General features: G+C 46.3%; 1 long non-coding RNA gene across 3 annotated transcripts; it reads left to right on the top strand.

The window, feature by feature from the left end:
- The first annotated feature begins 599 nt into the window (after nucleotides 1-599).
- LOC9270341 (uncharacterized) lies at nucleotides 600-17,626 on the top strand. Of its 3 annotated transcripts, none has more exons than XR_010739308.1 (5): nucleotides 600-1,073; nucleotides 2,214-15,905; nucleotides 16,184-16,314; nucleotides 16,410-16,466; nucleotides 17,314-17,626. It is a non-coding gene; the product is annotated as an uncharacterized lncRNA (long non-coding RNA). The 3 variants fall into 3 exon arrangements; XR_010739309.1 differs by having other exon boundaries at nucleotides 2,214-15,918; XR_001543696.3 differs by lacking the exon at nucleotides 2,214-15,905.
- Nucleotides 17,627-17,786: the final 160 nt, after the last annotated feature.

Genomic DNA, 17,786 nt, shown 5'->3' with positions numbered 1-17,786 from the left:
AATTAAATCAGGTGCGATCGGCGGCTTACCTAGCTCTTTGGCACAAGTAAAGAGGAAATCGTGATCTGGAAAGAAGCATGCAGAGGTTTTCATCAAGGATTTAGGAGTTGTTTTTTCAAATTATGTTGGGAGGATGCTTTTCCAGCGAGCGAGACCTCCGTTTCTGCTTGGACAGTCGTCAGTCCGTGCCTGCGTCGGCGATTCCATTCGTCCGCCGGCGAGCCCCTGCAGCGATCGTCGAGGAGCTTGCCAGCGGTGGCAAGGATAAGATCGTCGACGGCGCGATGGATGAATGGATCGGAGTGGCAAATTTACAGTAGTATCGATGAAGGAAACAAAAGCACAAGGGAGGGACAGCAGCTTTTGACATTGGTGGGACCCATGGATGGGGTGTGGACTAGTCAAATCAAAGCTCAGTGTCGACAAGAAGAAAAAAAAAATCAAAGCTCAGGGCGGCCGTGGAGTATAGTAGGAGTATTGCAGTAGAGTCTGTACTGTACAGTACTCCATATGGAGCAGTCAGTGGCAGTAGCACGGCTAGGGTTAATTAGGAGTGTAATCAATATAGTATAAATAGTCCTCCATTCCATTTCCACTCCACCCACCAGTACCAGCGAGCAGCCACAGCCACAGCCACACCAAATTTAAGTATGCAAGCAAAGCAGCCAAAGCAAACCAAACAACCTCATCTTCTTCTTCCTGCAGCTGCAGGGGCCTCTTTCTTTCCTCTCCTCTTCTCACCTGCACCCACCACCCACCATGCCTGCTGCCTGCCATGGCGCATCCGGCATAAGCAAGCTGGCCATGGCAGCCGGCAGCCTCACCTGAGACCTGTAGCTAGCAAAGCAAGCTGGCCATGGCCCATGGTGGGTGCTCTCCCTGCTGCCGTCCGGCCGGCCGGATCGAGACTGCACAGATCGAGCTTGACGAAGCTGAGCCCTGAGCTAAGCAAGCTACCTACCTCGAGCTCAGCGCGCTAGCTGCTTCTCTTCTTTGGATCTGAAGCTATACCTAATACAAATCTCGATGGATCCACAGATCGGCGATGGATTGGAAGTCCTCTATCTAAGCTAGTAAGTTACTATATCTCAGATTTACCTATATATGTGTTAATTTTCTACTCCATATTGGGCTGATGCATGCGTTTGTGCACTGTCAAATTAACAAATTAATAACAACATATATATATCTGTATGCTTAATTAGCTTGGGATTTTATTTCTTTAATAATTAGCTAAAATACCTGTGCTTTCGTACAACTCGGAAAGAAATTAACTAGGTTAGCTTATTATCTTGGCTACATAGATCGATGTACGCTAGCTTCCTGTGTAGCAGATCGATATACTTAACATCATGTACATATTGCTTAAACGTGTGCCTTTTTTTCTCTCTCTCTTGTAGCCTTCCGAACAGTAAGTTATTTCCTCCATCCCTAAATAATATTTGATACTTGATACTGTTGACTTTTTTAAACATGTTTGTCCGTTCGCATTATTCAATAACTTTTATGAATATGTAAAAGTATATGTATACATAAAAGTATATTTAACAATGAATCAAATGATAGAAAAAGAATTAATAATTACTTTTTTAAAAAATAAGACAAACGGTCAAACTTATTTAAAAAAGTCAATAGTGTCAAATATTTAGATACGGAGGAGCAATTAGCACCAAAAATAAAAACGACAGACAGAAAGGGTGAAATAATTAACCTGACATGTCGTAAGGAGTAGTAGAAGATTATCTGTGGTACGAGTGATATTGCTATACTAATCCTATGTATGTATGAAGAGGGCCAACCGGCAAATATATACATCTATATGTATATTTTGCAGCCTTGCTGAAAAAATGTTACTAGTACGTAGATGTCCCTTGAGCCTTGAGCCCTTATGTATTCTTTAAAAAAAGAAAGATTCGGAGGAAGAGACGTCCTTTCCAATATTTATAAAGTAAATTATAAGTTTGTTAAGAATTTAGCACGAGACTTTAGGATTAGAAACCGTACACCTTTTATCATTACATTATCAAATGCATCTCCGAACCGAACTCGCTGAGGACCGTACTCATTGAGTATACTAAAAAACAATCATTCCGATTGTCTTAGTGTGCTGATCAATCTGTGTACTTCAGCGGCTGCCAACTTGAAAAATGAATTGATGTGATTTTTTAAACAGTTCGAAAAACTGACTAACAAAAAACGAGATATTTTTTCAGCTGAACCTGCTTTGCCATGCTCTGCCAAACGGAGATCGTATAGGAATGTCTCCTTCTGTACTCCTATACGAGTGATAATAGTGGGCTAGAAGGTTATGTAAAGGAGAGAAATTAAGAAAGGAAAATATATATTGTTGTCTCTCAGTCTCATGTAAGAGTTAGCATTACATATAAGTTAAATACATTAATTAAATTCTTAAGTAAGAGAAAGAGTGAGTGCTAACAGAAACATGGAGATAATTTTATACCCAACTTAAAGAAAGAGTGAGTGGTAAAAGAAACATGGAGGGAAAGATTGAGTGCTAGAAGATACAGTATTATACATGTTGGTTCTGATATTAGTTAACTCTACTAGCACTACTCCTCGTGGTAAAGAACTCTACAGTTCTTTAAAAAAAACTCTACTACGGCTGCGTTTAGATCCAAAATTTGGATTCAAACTTCAGTACTTTTCCATTGTCACGCCCAGAAATTCCCGAATAGAATTCCAAGCAGAATGTGCATTAAAACCCCCGTCCAGGACCGGCCGGGGTACACAAACGACAATGTTGACATACAGATTCACGTCTTACAAACATTATAAAAGTCTTACATAAATGCAGCGGGAAAAAGAAAGGTAACAGGAGCTAAGTCTTGACTTGAACTGCAGCGGGAACACCACTCCACAGGCATCCTCGACGGCACGGACGAAGCCTACTCCTCGCAGAACCCGCCATCGGACACATACTCATACTCTAGGGTTGGGGGAAAAATAGAGCAAGACTGAGTACTATCCACTGTACTCAGCAAGTCATACCGGAATGGGGGGTATGATGCAGGGATTTAACAAGGGAGAGCTAAACAGGTTCATTTGCACAATACTGGCATTTATAAACAGAAGTCGTATGCGAAAACAGTTGTAATAATTAAGTAGTATTAATCATCCACTGTCCAACGTTCCACCATGTTGCAACAGGCCCAACCATCCACCTATACCATCCAATTTCATTAGACTAAACTAAGATGAGTCTAATCACGGTGAGTCTGGTTGACCGCCCATAACCGCGGGCACGGCTATTCGAATAGTTTTACTCTGATCAGAGGTGTACAACTGTACCCACAAGACATAGCCCCACGACACGTTTCCGTGCGCCGACATGCCACCACGACATACCGGAAAGAGGCCGTGACAGGACCCTTCGCATAACCCTCTCTAGCCAAGCACACCACAACTCAGGTTTCACCCCCGTCCCCAGCGGGCGACGGGCAGTCCCCTCTCGTGCCTAGGTGAATCCGGAAGCCACATAGGCCGTCGCAGGGCCCATCCAAACTCCATCACGCCCACCCTTGCCTGGATGCGTCAGCTAGAGAAAAGTTATACTACAAGCCCAGCCGTTGCCCACGCTGGCTTGTGGTAAGCACGATAAGTTCTTCCAGTGTTTCCCGCGAACCGGTCCTTAAATGCCATGGGTGCGACCAGCAAAACCATGCACCCACAGCCCACCATGTGATTCATTTTAATTAACCAACACCAAAATGGTGATACTAAACCAACATTACCAATTGAACCTAAAGTCTATATTTTAATGAGATCTCCCCATTGTGTGCTAGTGGAACTAAGCATGGCTAAGCAATTCCTAGTCCAAAGTCTATTCATGTTATAACCCAAGCTAACAAAGGAGCATGGTATCAAAATAGCATGGCTGTAACAATAGATAATCATACCATAGTGTTATTGCAAAATAAATGCAGTATTTGAAGGAAAACAATAGAACATTTGCAATGTAGGATCAACATGATCAAGTGACAAGCATGACTTGCCTTGCTCTGCTGCTGGAGGAACCTCGGCGACTATTTCGAAGTACACCGGAGCGTCAGAAGAGCCGGAATCTAACGACATACAAGGCAAACAATGCAAACAGGCTATAAGACTACTGAAACAGGGAACAAAACCATTTTTAATGGATTCTACACATTTTTCTTGATTTACTGAGACTTGAATGGACTTAAACGGAGCTCGGATGAATTAGTTATGAATTTTAGAAGATTCACTGTGTTTATTACTATAAAAGAAAAACCCTAATGAATTATTGCGCAATAAAGCCTTCCAGGGTTGACGTCAGCACGGGGTGGGGCGGCGCCGACACGCGGGCCCCACTGGTCAGCGGCTCGGGAGAGGGAGGAAAGGGGTGCCGGCACGCGAGCCCACTCGGCAGTGGCTCAGGGGGGACGGTTCACCGAGGACCGGGACCACGCGGGTGGTCCACCGCCGGTCCACGGGACCGACGGCCCAGATCGCCCTCGGGGCCGATCGGACGGGCGGTGGCGACCCGGCTCGGCTCAAGACCGGCCAAGCGGCCACGGCGACGGTGACGGCGCGCGCACACGCGTTGCCGGCGACGGCAACCGGCGGCGGAGGCGGCGGCGCAAAGGGGGCGCCGACGGGCGGCGGTGCTAAAGCGACGGCTAACGGGCGGCGGCGCTAAAGCGGCGGCTAGAAGGGAAAGGGAGGGGAATAGAGGGGAGAGGACGCCTCACCGAGGGTGGCCGGCGCGGAGGAAGACGACGGCGACGGCGAGCCACGGGAGGACGACGGCAACCGGCGGACGGGATTCGGGGTGCCCTAAGGAAGGAGAAGAGAGATTAGAGGAAGGGAGATGAACCACGGCGACCGGCATTCATGGCCGAAGGCGGCGGTAGAGGTTGAACTCACCGGAGCGCGAGGGGATGCGAATTCCGGCGATGAATCCCGACGGGGAAGGGGCGGACGAGGTGGAGTTCGGCCTCGCGAACCCGACGGCGACGGCGGCGCGGCGCGGCGGCGACCCTAGCGGCGGCTAGCGGCGGCCGGAGTAGCGGGGCGGTGGCGGCGAGTGGTTGCACGGCGCGGGGACGATGGAGAGCTCGAGAGAGAGAGACGGCAAAAGGAAAAATGAGGAGGAGAGCTCGGGGATGGATTTTATAGGGGCGGGAAGGTCGGGAACGACCCGAGCACGTCCGATTTCGCCGGCGACGTGGGGAAGGAGAGAGAGAAGATGGGAGGGGATTCAAAATCGAATCCCGCCCCTCTCGTGCGCGGGCACGGCCGGGAGACGCGGGGAGAGGGGGCGGCGACGTGGCATGGGCGCGGCCGACGCGGCGTGGGCGCGGCCGACGCGGCGTGGGCGCGGCCGACGCGGCGTGGGCGCGGGGAAAGCGGGGGAGGTGGGGCGCGGCGGCGGCGGTTTCGGGAGTGGTGACCGGCGCGGCGGCGGGAGGTTGGGGGAGGACCCGACAGGTGGGCCCCACCTGTCGGCGACCCCGGGAGAGGAGGGAGGCGGGGCGGCCTGGCTGGGCCTCGGCCTGCGGCCGGCCCAGCGGGGAGGAGGGGGAGAAAAAGGAGAGAATGGGCCGGCGGCCCATTCGGAAAGGGAAGGGAAAAAGAAAAAGAAAAAGGAGAAAAGGATTTTCCCTGGAATTAAAATATTGCATGCTCCATTTTAATTGGTTAAAATTATTTCTAGGGCTCTAAAAATTCCACTAAAAATCTTGTTAGTGAATTTCGACATGTAGAACTCAAGAAAAATTCCACATGCCAGATTCGATTATTATTTGTATTACTTTCTTAGGGTTTTCTCTTGATTTGCACCGGTATTTTCTTAGGGTCATTTATAAATTCAATTTTAAGCTTGGGAGGAGAACTTCAGGGTGTGACAAACCTACCCCCCTTAAACGGAATCTTGGCCCCGAGATTCGGAGGAGCTGGCGAAGAGGTGCGGATGGGCGGCTTTTAACTCGTCTTCCCTTTCCCAGGTTGCTTCCTCCTCTGAATGGTGACTCCACTGAACTCGGCAAAACCTGGTGACCTTGTTTCTGGTTCTTCTTTCGCTGGTATCAAGTATACGAACCGGCTTCTCCACATATGTCAGGTCCTCCTGGATATCAATATGCTCCGAATCTGCATGTTCTTCGGGTACTCTTAAGCACTTCTTTAATTGGGACACGTGGAACACGTCATGGATGCCGATCATGTTGGATGGAAGTTCTAGCTAATAAGCAACTTCCCCCTTCGTTCCAAGATTTTGTAGGGTCCCACGAAACGTGGTGCTAACTTGCCTTTGGTTTGAAAACGGTGCACTCCCCGGAGCGGGGTAACCCGAAGATACACATAATCCCCTGCTTCAAAAGTGAGCTTCCTTCGGCGGTTATCCGCGTAGCTCTTCTGTCGAGACTGGGCAATTCTCAACCTTTCCCTGATGGTTCTGACTTTCTCTTCTGCTTCCGTTAATACCTCTGTCCCGAACAATTGACGCTCGCCTGTCTGATCCCAGAAGAGAGGTGTGCGGCACTTCCGGCCGTATAAAGCTTCAAACGGTGCCATCTGTAGACTGGCTTGGTAACTGTTGTTGTATGAGAATTCCGCATATGGCAAGCTGTTGTCCCAAGCTCCACCGAAGTCAAGAGCGCAAGCTCTCAACATATCTTCCAAGATTTGATTGACTCGCTCGGTCTGACCATCTGTCTGCGGATGGTAGGCGGTACTGAAATTTAAACGGGTCCCCAATTCTTTCTGCAGTTTCTGCCAAAATTTTGAGGTGAACTGACTCCCTCGGTCAGATACTATCTTCTTAGGTACCCCATGCAAACACATGATCCTTGCCAGGTACAACTCTGCCAATCTCTTTCCCGTATAGGTGGTATGCACTGGTATAAAGTGAGCAACCTTAGTGAGTCAATCCACGACTACCCAGATTGAATCGTGACCCAATGATGTCCGGGGCAGTCCTGTTATAAAGTTCATTCCAATTTCCTCACATTTCCATTCTGGAATTTGAAGAGGTTGGAGTAAACCTGCTGGCCTTTGATGCTCTGCCTTCACTCGCTGGCAAACATCGCAGAGTGCGACGAATTCAGCTATTTCTCTTCTCATACTGACCCACCAAAACTTTTCTTTGAGGTCTTGGTACATTTTAGTGCTGCCTGGGTGAATGGAATACTGTGTCTGATGAGCCTCGGTGAGTATCAGATCCTTCAGTTCCTTGTCGTCAGGTACACACAATCTTTCTCCCATCCAGATTGTGCCATGCTCATCCTCAAGGAAATCCCGAGCCTTTCCGACTCTCATGTTCTTTTTCAGCTCTGCTATTTCCGGATCATTTATTTGAGCGGCTCTAACTTGATCGACGAGCGTAGGCCGTGCTTCTAGAGCGGCTACGAACCCATGTTCAACAATTCCCACGTTGAGATGCTCAAACTCCTGCCGCAATTCCTCACACATGCCCTCGATGCATAGAGCAGTGCAGTAACTTTTCCTGCTTAATGCGTCTGCCACCACATTGGCTTTCCCCGGGTGGTAGTGAATGCTCATATCATAGTCTTTGATTAATTCCAACCATCTTCGTTGTCGGAGATTTAGATCCGGTTGGGTGAAGATGTATTTCAGACTCTTGTGATCCGTATATACTTCACAGCGGTTGCCAATCAGATAGTGCCCCCAGATCTTCAAAGCATGAACCACTGCTGCCAATTCCAAATCATGGGTTGGATAATTCCCTTCGTGTGGACGCAACTGTCGCGAGGCATACGCAACCACTCTGCCTTCCTGCATTAGAACACACCCAAGCCCGTGGCGGGATGCATCGCAATAGACTTGGAAGTCTTTCATCTAGTCGGGCAGAATCAAAACTGGTGCGGATACTAATTTCTTCTTGAGCTCCTCAAAGCTCTTATCGCACTCAGCTGTCCATTTAAACTTCTCATCTTTCTTAAGCAACTGAGTCATGGGTCGGGCGATCCTGGAGAAGTTTTCGATGAATCGGCGGTAATAACCAGCAAGTCCAAGAAAACTTCGAATCTGCGACACGGTCTTCGGTGGGGTCCATTTGGTAACTGACTCCACGTTCGATGGATCAACTGCCACACCCTGAGCTGTAATAACATGACCCAGAAATTTGACTTCTGTCAACCAGAAGTCACACTTGCTGAACTTGGCGTATAATTGGTGCTCCTTCAACTTCTCGAGTACCAGACGAAGATGCTGCTCATGTTCCTCTTCAGACTTTGAATAGATAAGAATGTCGTCGATGAAAACCACAACAAACTTGTCGAGAAATTCCATGAACACTTTGTTCATCAGATTCATGAAGAATGCGGGTGCGTTGGTAAGTCCGAAAGACATAACCGTGCACTCATACAGCCCGTATCGAGTGGTGAAAGCCGTCTTTGGAATATCCTCTTCCCGGATCCTTAACTAGTGGTAGCCTGATCGCAGGTCTATCTTAGAGAACACCTTAGCTCCCTTCAGTTGATCAAACAAATCATCGATCCGCGGTAAATGATATTTATTCTTGATTGTGACCTCGTTGAGTGCGCGATAATCAACGCACATCCTTTTCGTCTTATCCTTTTTCTCCACAAAAATGACCGGAGCACCCCAAGGTGAAGTACTCGGTCGAATGTACCCTTTCTGCAGTTGCTCATCAACCTGCTTCTTGACCTCTGCTAATTCGTTGGCCGCCATCCTGTACGGTCTCTTGTAAATTGGCGCGGTTCCCGGTGCCAAATCAATCCGGAATTCAATCTTTCGCTTGGGTGGCATGGTAGTGAGATCTTCGGGAAACACTTCTGGGTACTCGCAGACTATAGGAATCTCTTCCAACTTCCTCGAATTCTTCTCCTCGGTGACCACTGGGATTTCCATCTCGATCTGATTCAAGGAGACCCCTTGCTTTGGTGAGACTAGTGATTTGTACACCACGGTTTCTCCCTTCTCGTTGGTCAAGGTGACTGTGCGATTCGCACAATCGATGACTCCCTTAAACTTGGTCAGCCAATCCATCCCAAGAATGACATCTAGGTCTTTGGATTCGAGAAGAATGAGGTTGGCTAGAAATGGTGATCTTTGGATTTCTATTAGCACTGAAGGGCTAAAATTGACTGAGGTTGAACTATTTCCTGGGGTATGAACCCTCATTGGTGTACTAAGCTCTTCTTTCCTTAACCCATGCATCCCCACAAATTTCTTTGAAATGAAAGAATGCGTTGCACCAGAATCAAAAAGTACTGTTGCAGGGATTGAGTTAACAGGGAACGTACCCAGTACGACCTCTGGTGCTGCTTGCGCCTCCTCTGTAGACGCGTGGTTGACACGAGCCTAGACAAACCTTGGCCCGGCACGCCTGGGCTTCGGGCATTTGTCGGCGAAGTGGCCAAGCTCACCACAGTTGAAACAGGACCCAGGTTTGGCTTCGGTCTCCTTAGCTTGTGCGGACGGGCCTGATTGTGCTGGTGCCACTGGTGGGCGTGGAGCTGCACCGCGGTTAGGCTGACCTCCATGGTGGTTCTGACTGCCACTAGCGCCCTGGTGGAAGTTGCTGGAGTTGAACGGGCGGTGCTGGCGGACGATCATGGTGGTAGGTCCACCCTGCTGTCCGGGAGTGAAACGCGGTCGCTGATGGTTTCCTTGGTTGGACCGGAACTGTGCCGCCTTTCTCTTCCTGTCCATTTTGTTGCGCTGATCCTCCTGACGGATTGCCTTGTCAACCAGTCTTTCAAAATCAGCGTAGTCCCCAGATATCAGTTGGTTGGTCAGCTCGTCATCCAGACCTGCCATGAACTTTTCCTGCTTCTCGGCGTCAGTGCGGACATCCTCCGGTGCATATCGCGCGAGGCGATTGAACTCATGGAGGTACTCTGTCACTGTCCTATTGCCCTGATGGAGCGCCCGGAATTCCCTCTTCTTTTGTGCCACGACCCCGTCTGGCACCTGTGCCTTCCTGAAGCTACGACAGAACTCCGCCCAAGTGACTTCAGTGCCTGGCGGGCGGGTGGCCATGTGATTGTCCCACCAAGCTGACGCAGGACCTTGAAGCTGGTGTGTGGCGAAAGCGACCTTCTCCTGATCATTGCACTGCAGGAGATTCAGCTTCTTCTCTATGGCATGGAGCCAGTCATTCGCCTCCATGGGGTTGGTGGTGCTGGAGAAGGTGGGTGGCCTGACACGTAGAAACTCTGGCAACTTGGACTGAGGGGGAGGGGGACCAAACTGCCGGTGCTGCTGTTCAGCGTGCTGCAGCATCCTCTGGTGCATCTGCTGGTGCTGCTGCTGCATCTGCTGCATCATGGCTGCCATCATCTGAGTCTGATGTGCCATAACTTGGGCTAGCGTCGGATTCTCGGGAAGTGGTGGCGGACCATTGCCGGAATCACTGTTGGGGTGCACACCATCAGCGCGTTCTTCGCCGTTGCTGCCCTCGCCTGTCGTGCGGGTGCCAGTCCTGGTGTAGACCATCTGGAGGAAGAGCAGACGGGGAAACGGAGAAAAACAGATACTCAGGAACTAAGCTTTATTATATAGAAATTTAAACTGCAATTGTTCTAATCTGAATTAAAATACTTTAAACAGCAAGCAAAAATCCTTATTAAGACAGCCATATCATAGGCACATGATATCGACTGTCAACTGACCCCAAGCAAGCAACCTAAACACACAAACTAACAAGCAGAAGCTAGACAGTCGATAAGCTAATGGAAAACGAGCCTAATGCTCGGAACGGCTCCTGCGGTCGGTGAAGTTGAAGGCGTCCTCCTGCTCGTCACCAGGTCCTCTGAGCGACTCCTGGAGCCTGGCAGATAAGTCTCGCCGCTGCCCGGCTCTATGCCACTGGAGCTGCTGCTGCTGCGGTCGCGACTGCCACTGGGAGTAGCAGGCAACCAACCCCCATTGCCACTGGCGGGGCCCCTGACGGCTGATGCAGGTGCGAAGGAGAGAGCGGATGCTGGAGCTGACACGGGAACAGGAGCTGGGGCTGGCGCTGGAGCTGTAGGAACTGCTGGAGCTGCGGGCGGAACTGGAGGTGCTGCGGGAGCTGCTGACGGAGGTGGGTTCCTGGGCGCAAGCTGGATGCGCACGGGTGCCGTTGTCGACTTGCGAGGCGTGGTGCGGATCTGGACTCCTCCTGGCGCGGGAAGACCCTTCAACTGAGCATTCTCCCTCTTCAGGCGCGCTATCTCGTCCTTCAGAGCGACGATCCTCATGAGCTTCCCATCATTCAAGGCCTTGGACGCCTTGTGCAGGTCCGAGTGCATCCTGTCCATCCCCCTCATCACAGCGCACGTGACTGAAGGTGGTGTCGTTCTCGCCGGCTGTCGGACGGAAGGAACTGACATCACTGTCGTTGGCTCGACGAGGGTGGAAACGGTACACCGTGTTGTGGAAGATGTAGTTGTGGCGCTCCCGCAGTCTGGCCATCATCAGATATGCTGCCTCCTGACATGCGTGATCTGCTGTGGCTCCAGACGCCTCGACCACCATGTTAGCGAGGCAAGTCCCCACGTAACCATGGACCTCCAAGCGGACACGGTGAGGAAGCTCGCCACTGAGCGGTGGAACAGTCGTGTACTCCGGCGCGTTGGGGTAGCCCACCACCAGTGTCATGCGTGCCAACTCTGCCACGAAGTCATCCATGCCTTCTCCGCGGTGGTTGGGTGGGTGCTCGGCCATCTAGAGAAGACAAAGGGGTAGGATCAATGCATGCTCAAATCCAAATTAAATAAAGCAATAAAGGACTCAAATAAGAGAATCGAATAAGAGCGAAATTTTATGCATAGATTATTTTGCATGAGAGCGAATAAATAAGACGGACTTACATAGCGATAAGATAATGGGGAAATTAGATACATACTTATAATAACAATAAAAGCATAAATACCTTACAACTCATATTCCTGAGCTAAGAACTAATGCATTTCGCCCATCAAATCCCATCCAATCCCGACTGACGGTCAAAACATCTCAAATAATTTTACTAAAACCCTAGACCGACTTGTTTTGGCAAACCTCCCTTAAACGAGCGACAAGATTTTTTTCCCTTGAACCACGAGAACAGATCCCAAATTTTCCTGGAACAAATCCAATTGCAAAGAACTTATGCAATGAAAAGAATTCAGAGGGCTCTTAGGTTTTCCATTTGGCTTGTCCTACGGTCAAGGTCGGCTCTGATACCAACTTGTCACGCCCAGAAATTCCCGAATAGAATTCCAAGCAGAATATGCATTAAAACCCCCGTCCAGGACCGGCCGGGGTACACAAACGACAATGTTGACATACAGATCCACGTCTTACAAACATTATAAAAGTCTTACATAAATGCAGCGGGAAAAAGAAAGGTAACAGGAGCTAAGCCTTGACTTAAACTGCAGCGGGAACATCACTCCATAGGCATCCTCGACTGCACGGATGAAGCCTACTCCTCGAAGAACCCACCATCGGACACATACTCGTACTCTGGGGTTGGGGGAAAAATAGAGCAAGACTGAGTACTATCCACTGTACTCAGCAAGTCATACTCCGATTTCGCCGGCGACGTGGGGAAGGAGAGAGAGAAGATGGGAGGGGATTCAAAATTGAATCCCGCCCCTCTCGTGCGCAGGCGCGGCCGGGAGACGCGGGGAGAGGGGGCGGCGATGTGGAGTGGGCGCAGGCGACGCGGCGTGGGCGCGGGGAAAGCGGGGGAGGTGGGGCGCGGCGGCAGCGGTTTCGGGAGTGGTGACCGGCGCGGGTATTATTTGTATTACTTTCTTAGGGTTTTATCTTGATTTGCACCGGTATTTTCTTAGGGTCATTTATAAATTTAATTTTAAGCTTGGGAGGAGAACTTCAGGGTGTGACATCCATCACATCAACCTGTCATACACACGTAACTTTTCAGTCACATCATCTCCAATTTCAAACAAAATCTAAACTTTGTGCTGAACTAAACACAGCCTACTAGTGGTAAAGGTATGTAGTACACTTCATATACTGATGTCATTCTAAGGTCGAGTTTAGATCCAAACTTTTTCTTCAAACTTTCAACTTTTCCATCATATTAAAACTTTTCTACACATATAAATTTCTAAATTTTCCGTCACATCGTTCCAATTTTAACCAAAATTTCAATTTTAATGTGAACTAAACACACTCTAAATTCTGCTCGCAATACATCTGGTCATCTGCCATCGTCGATCATATCTGACTGAAGAAACTGCCCTGTTGCCTGTTTTTGACTGTAGCTGTCTTTTCGATCTATCTTGATTGCATATTAGATGTGTCACACTCACATAGGGTATTGTTTAGATTCCAACTTTTTTCTTCAAACTTTTAACTTTTCAATCACATCGTTTCAATTTCTTCAAACTTCTAATTTTGGTGTGAAACTAAACTAGTTCACTTCAAACTTCTAAAAATTCTATCACATCAAATGTTTGGACATATGCATGGAGCATTAAATGTAGACGAAAAAACCAATTGCACAGTTTGCATGTAAATTACGAGACGAATCTTTTGAGCCTAATTACGTTATGATTTGACAATGTGGTGCTACAGTAAATATTTGCTAATGATGGATTAATTAGGCTTAATAGATTCGTCTCGCCGTTTACATGCGGAATCTGTAAGTTGTTTTGTTATTAGCCTATGTTTAATAATTCAAATGTATATCCGTATACTTTAAAAAAAATTGAAAAAGAACTAAACACGGCCCTAATATGGGAGTACTACTTATCATATTTCCTCAATATTAAAATAAATCAACCTAAAATACACAGACTAAATCATTTTCTAGGTTGGTTTAATTTAAAATGAGGGGAGTATGTACGTAGCTGTGCCGGCCGTATATAGGCATATTATTGTTATTGTTATTGTTGTACATACATGGCCAAAAATATACTGCATTACTGATAAAATTTAAGGAAGTTTTTTATTTCGTTGAATGCTATTAGGGCATGTTTAAGGGTGTGATCGTCCCTAGCACGCAAAGCGAAGCAGCGTTTAATGCATGATTAATTAAGTATTAGCTAAAATAAATTTGAAAAAGGGTTAATATGATTTTTATAGTAACTTTTATATATACACACACACACCTTTAGCAGTTTGCAAAGCCTGCGCGCAGAAAACGAGGTAGGTGAGTTGGAAAGTAGAGATAAGAACAAGATTATGGCCTTGTTTAGTTCCAAACTTTTTCTTTAAACTTTCAACTTTTCCATCACATCAAAATTTTTCTACATATATAAACTTTCCTACACACATAAACTTCCAACTTTTCCATCACATCGTTCCAATTTCAACCAAACTTCCAATTTTAGCGTGAACTAAACACACCCTATTTAGAGATCATATATAGAGATTGTAATCATTAAATGGAAAAATATATATTTTGTTACTATTTTTTATTTTTTTTTCATCCTCGTGCAACCATATTTTCATTTTATATAAAATAAGAGTTAATGTTGAACCGATGTTTGCCTTTCCTATTCTTGTGTCTTTTCTACCGAAGAAATATTTTCCTAATTAATAGTAAGACTAAGAGACATGTATTAATGACCATTGCATGCTTCTTTTCTCCAACTTCAAACGTCAGCTCTCTCCTTCTCCGTTAGCACATATTTCAAAATATTAAATGGTGCGTAATTTGCAAAATAAAAAGTCTACATAGAAGTTGTTTTAAAAATCTAATAAATCTTTTTAAAAATTTATTAATACTTAACTAATTAAGTGCTAATGAGTTTTTTGGTTTCACGTCCTAAAAACTAACCTCTAATATGCATGATCAAATGCAGCCTTAACTTACTAAGCCAGAAATATCGAATTTGTCAGATCTGTACTAAGCGTACGTACACGGGCCATGGGCCAAGCCGTTAGCCCAACTATGGTACTCCTTATAAGTAGGTGTTGTTAATTGTGATTGGGTGGCGCTGATTGCGGTGTTTTAATAACAATACTACTCCGTTACTGGGAAACAAGGAAAGAAATTAGTTAGTGAAGATTTGATTTGGCATACGAATAAATAGAATGAATTAAATGGTCAATTTCCGTTACTGGGACCCAATATATAAGGCACCGAATTGAAATAAATAGAATGAATTAAATGGTCAATTTCCGTTACGGGGACCCGATATACAAGGCACCAAATTGAAGGCTCTATATATACTCGGTCAGTCCGTCCATCCATTCATCCACGATCCATCATGGAGAAGAGAAGTTGTCTCGATTCATTCGTCCGCCGCAGTCGTCCACCGTCCGCCGGCGTCATCGATCTGCGCGGCGGCGCCGGACCTCGTTCGCGCCTCCACTCCAATCTTACAAAGTCGTCTCTGATCAAATGATATGTTATTTGATCACGAGACTTTGTTAGATTAGAGATCAAATGATATATTACGGGTACTATCGAGATTGGTTGGTGTTCTATCCATCCATTGATCCATGTTCCTTTCTTTTTTGTTTTTTCAATATTTGGTGCAACATGTTCTTTTTTATTCAACGCAAAACTATATTAGGACTCTATCGTTCTGCTTATTGACGGCATATTTGCAAACGGAAAATAATTTATAAATAAATTTTTTACATACGTGTTTTTAACGATATAAAAGCAAATGCTGAAAAATAAGCTACGATGAAAGAACCCTAAAATCAACTCTAGTGTTTAGATCTATTATAGCAAAAAGTGCTCGAAAACAGTAAAACTTTTATAGAACCAAACATGGCCTAAATTTAAGATAGAAAATTTAAATTTTGGCTTACAAACATAAAAACATAAGGCAAAAGACGAGGCACTAGGTTTGGGCCGGCCCAGGTTTTATAGGTATAAAAGGAACGACCAGCATCATTTCTCCACCTTCCGCCGCCGCCGCCGCCTTCACTGTGTGTGTCTCTCGTCCTCGGCCTCCGCTTCTTCGTTATTGCAGATCCGTTTCCCTGTGAGTTTAAGTGGTATTCGCGACTTGGATCTCCCTAGTCTTTTGCTCGCCGATTTGCTGTTTCTCGTGCGGATTTGTTGCTTTTGGTGGGTGCGGATTTGGATCTCTTGCTTGCCGATTTGTTTGTTTCTCGTGCGGATTTGTTGCTTTGGTTGGTGCGGATTTGGATCTCTTGCTTGCCGATTTCTCGTATGCTATTGCGTTTTGGTGGGCGTGGATTTGGATCTCATGCATTTTAGTACTGATTTGATTTGATTTTTCTTTTTTGATACTTGCAGGGAAGCCATGGCCACCAAGGAGGAGGACACAGAGGAGGTCATGTTCGAGAACAAGTTCACGCGCTACCGCAAAGGAGCGCTCGTCGGGACTAAGTCCGGTTTCGCATTCATCGTCTACCCCATGCCCTCCGGTAAGTTCTTTGCACTGCTTACCTGACCTGTGCCTCGTTGCTTACATGACCTTTGCTTCGTTGTGGTGTGCCTCATACTGTTTATTTGCATGCAGTTGGGTATTTCGACGATCCTCTGGTGGCCAGGAGGGACCAGGCCTCCGCTCTGGGTGGTACGCTGCTGCCTTTCCTCAATAAGCCTAACTGTGTTAAGTCACTGTGTTTGTGAAGCTATCTATTGGTCTGTATTTATGTATATAGTTCATTTGTTTTGTCGAATGGGTTACCTTAGTGTTCGTGACAAAAGGAATAGTCTTATTGGCTGCATGTATGTCAATGGTTCATTGGTTTTGTCACATGACGGATGAGTTATTCGTGACAAAAGGAATAGGTTTTAAGCTTTTGGATGAAGGGAATAGTAAACTGGTCAAATTTTCAACTTGTCATGTTGTGAACAGTTAACTTGGTCATTGGGTTCAACAACATTTTATTTTTTAATCTCTGTTGTTTCTATCTGGAGTGTCTTCTAGTTAAATAGAATTATAGATATATCTTCATGTTCTCTGTTGTTTCTATCTGGAGTGTCTTCTAGTTATATAGAATTATAGATATATCTTCATGTGCTGGTTTTTTTATATTCTAAGCACATGCAGCCATTTTATAGAAATTTTAGTTTAATGTTTGGACATCATTCTCCTGTTTTGTGTTGAAATGTTTTCATGTTGTCAATGCCATTACTGATTGAGGACTCTGAATTTGACCTCACAGTTAAATGCAACTATAATTTATTGTATCTTGGTTTTTCCCCCTAATTAACTACTAGGCGTCTCATTTACTCTTCACACTGTACAATTGGACCAATGAAATGTTTTCATGTTGTGAATGCCATTACTGATTGAGGACTCTGAATTTGACCTCGCTTGTTAAATGCAACTATAATTTATTTTATCTTGGTTTTTATCCCCCTAATTAACTACTAGGTGTCTCATTTACTCTTCACTGTACGACCAATATTTTCAGCTGAAGGTAAAGGGAAGATGGGAAAGGCATACATGAGCCAGAAGAAAGGCGTCAAAGCTGGTGGAAGGGCCCGTGGCCGTGGGGCCAAGTAATTTTGAACCGCTTGTAGTAGGGACGTTTTTTGTTCTATGTGGTTGAGTTTTGAACATACCTAAGTTGTAACTATAAGGTAGCGACTTAGCTGAACCACGCCACTCGGTTACCCACGAAGACAATTCAGCAGCAGTAACAATCATTTGAACCATACGCTATTTCGCTGCTGTATGTGATACTGCTTTTTTTGCAACTCTGGAAATATGTTGATGTCCTGCTCCGTTTGGGATTGCTAGTTTTCTGATGTGGTTCGAAGGGCACAGCTACTTGTCCTTGGCTGGTGGGATGTGCCCTGGAATCTGTGTGTTTTGGTTGTTTCAAAGGTTTGGTTTGCGGTTGTGTTTTACAATTGCACTCCACGAGTATAGCCAGGGAACCGA

Source organism: Oryza sativa, chromosome 2, assembly GCF_034140825.1.
Source record: "Oryza sativa Japonica Group chromosome 2, ASM3414082v1".
Lineage (NCBI taxonomy): Eukaryota > Viridiplantae > Streptophyta > Magnoliopsida > Poales > Poaceae > Oryza > Oryza sativa.
This window is presented reverse-complemented; position numbering and strand designations above follow the sequence as displayed.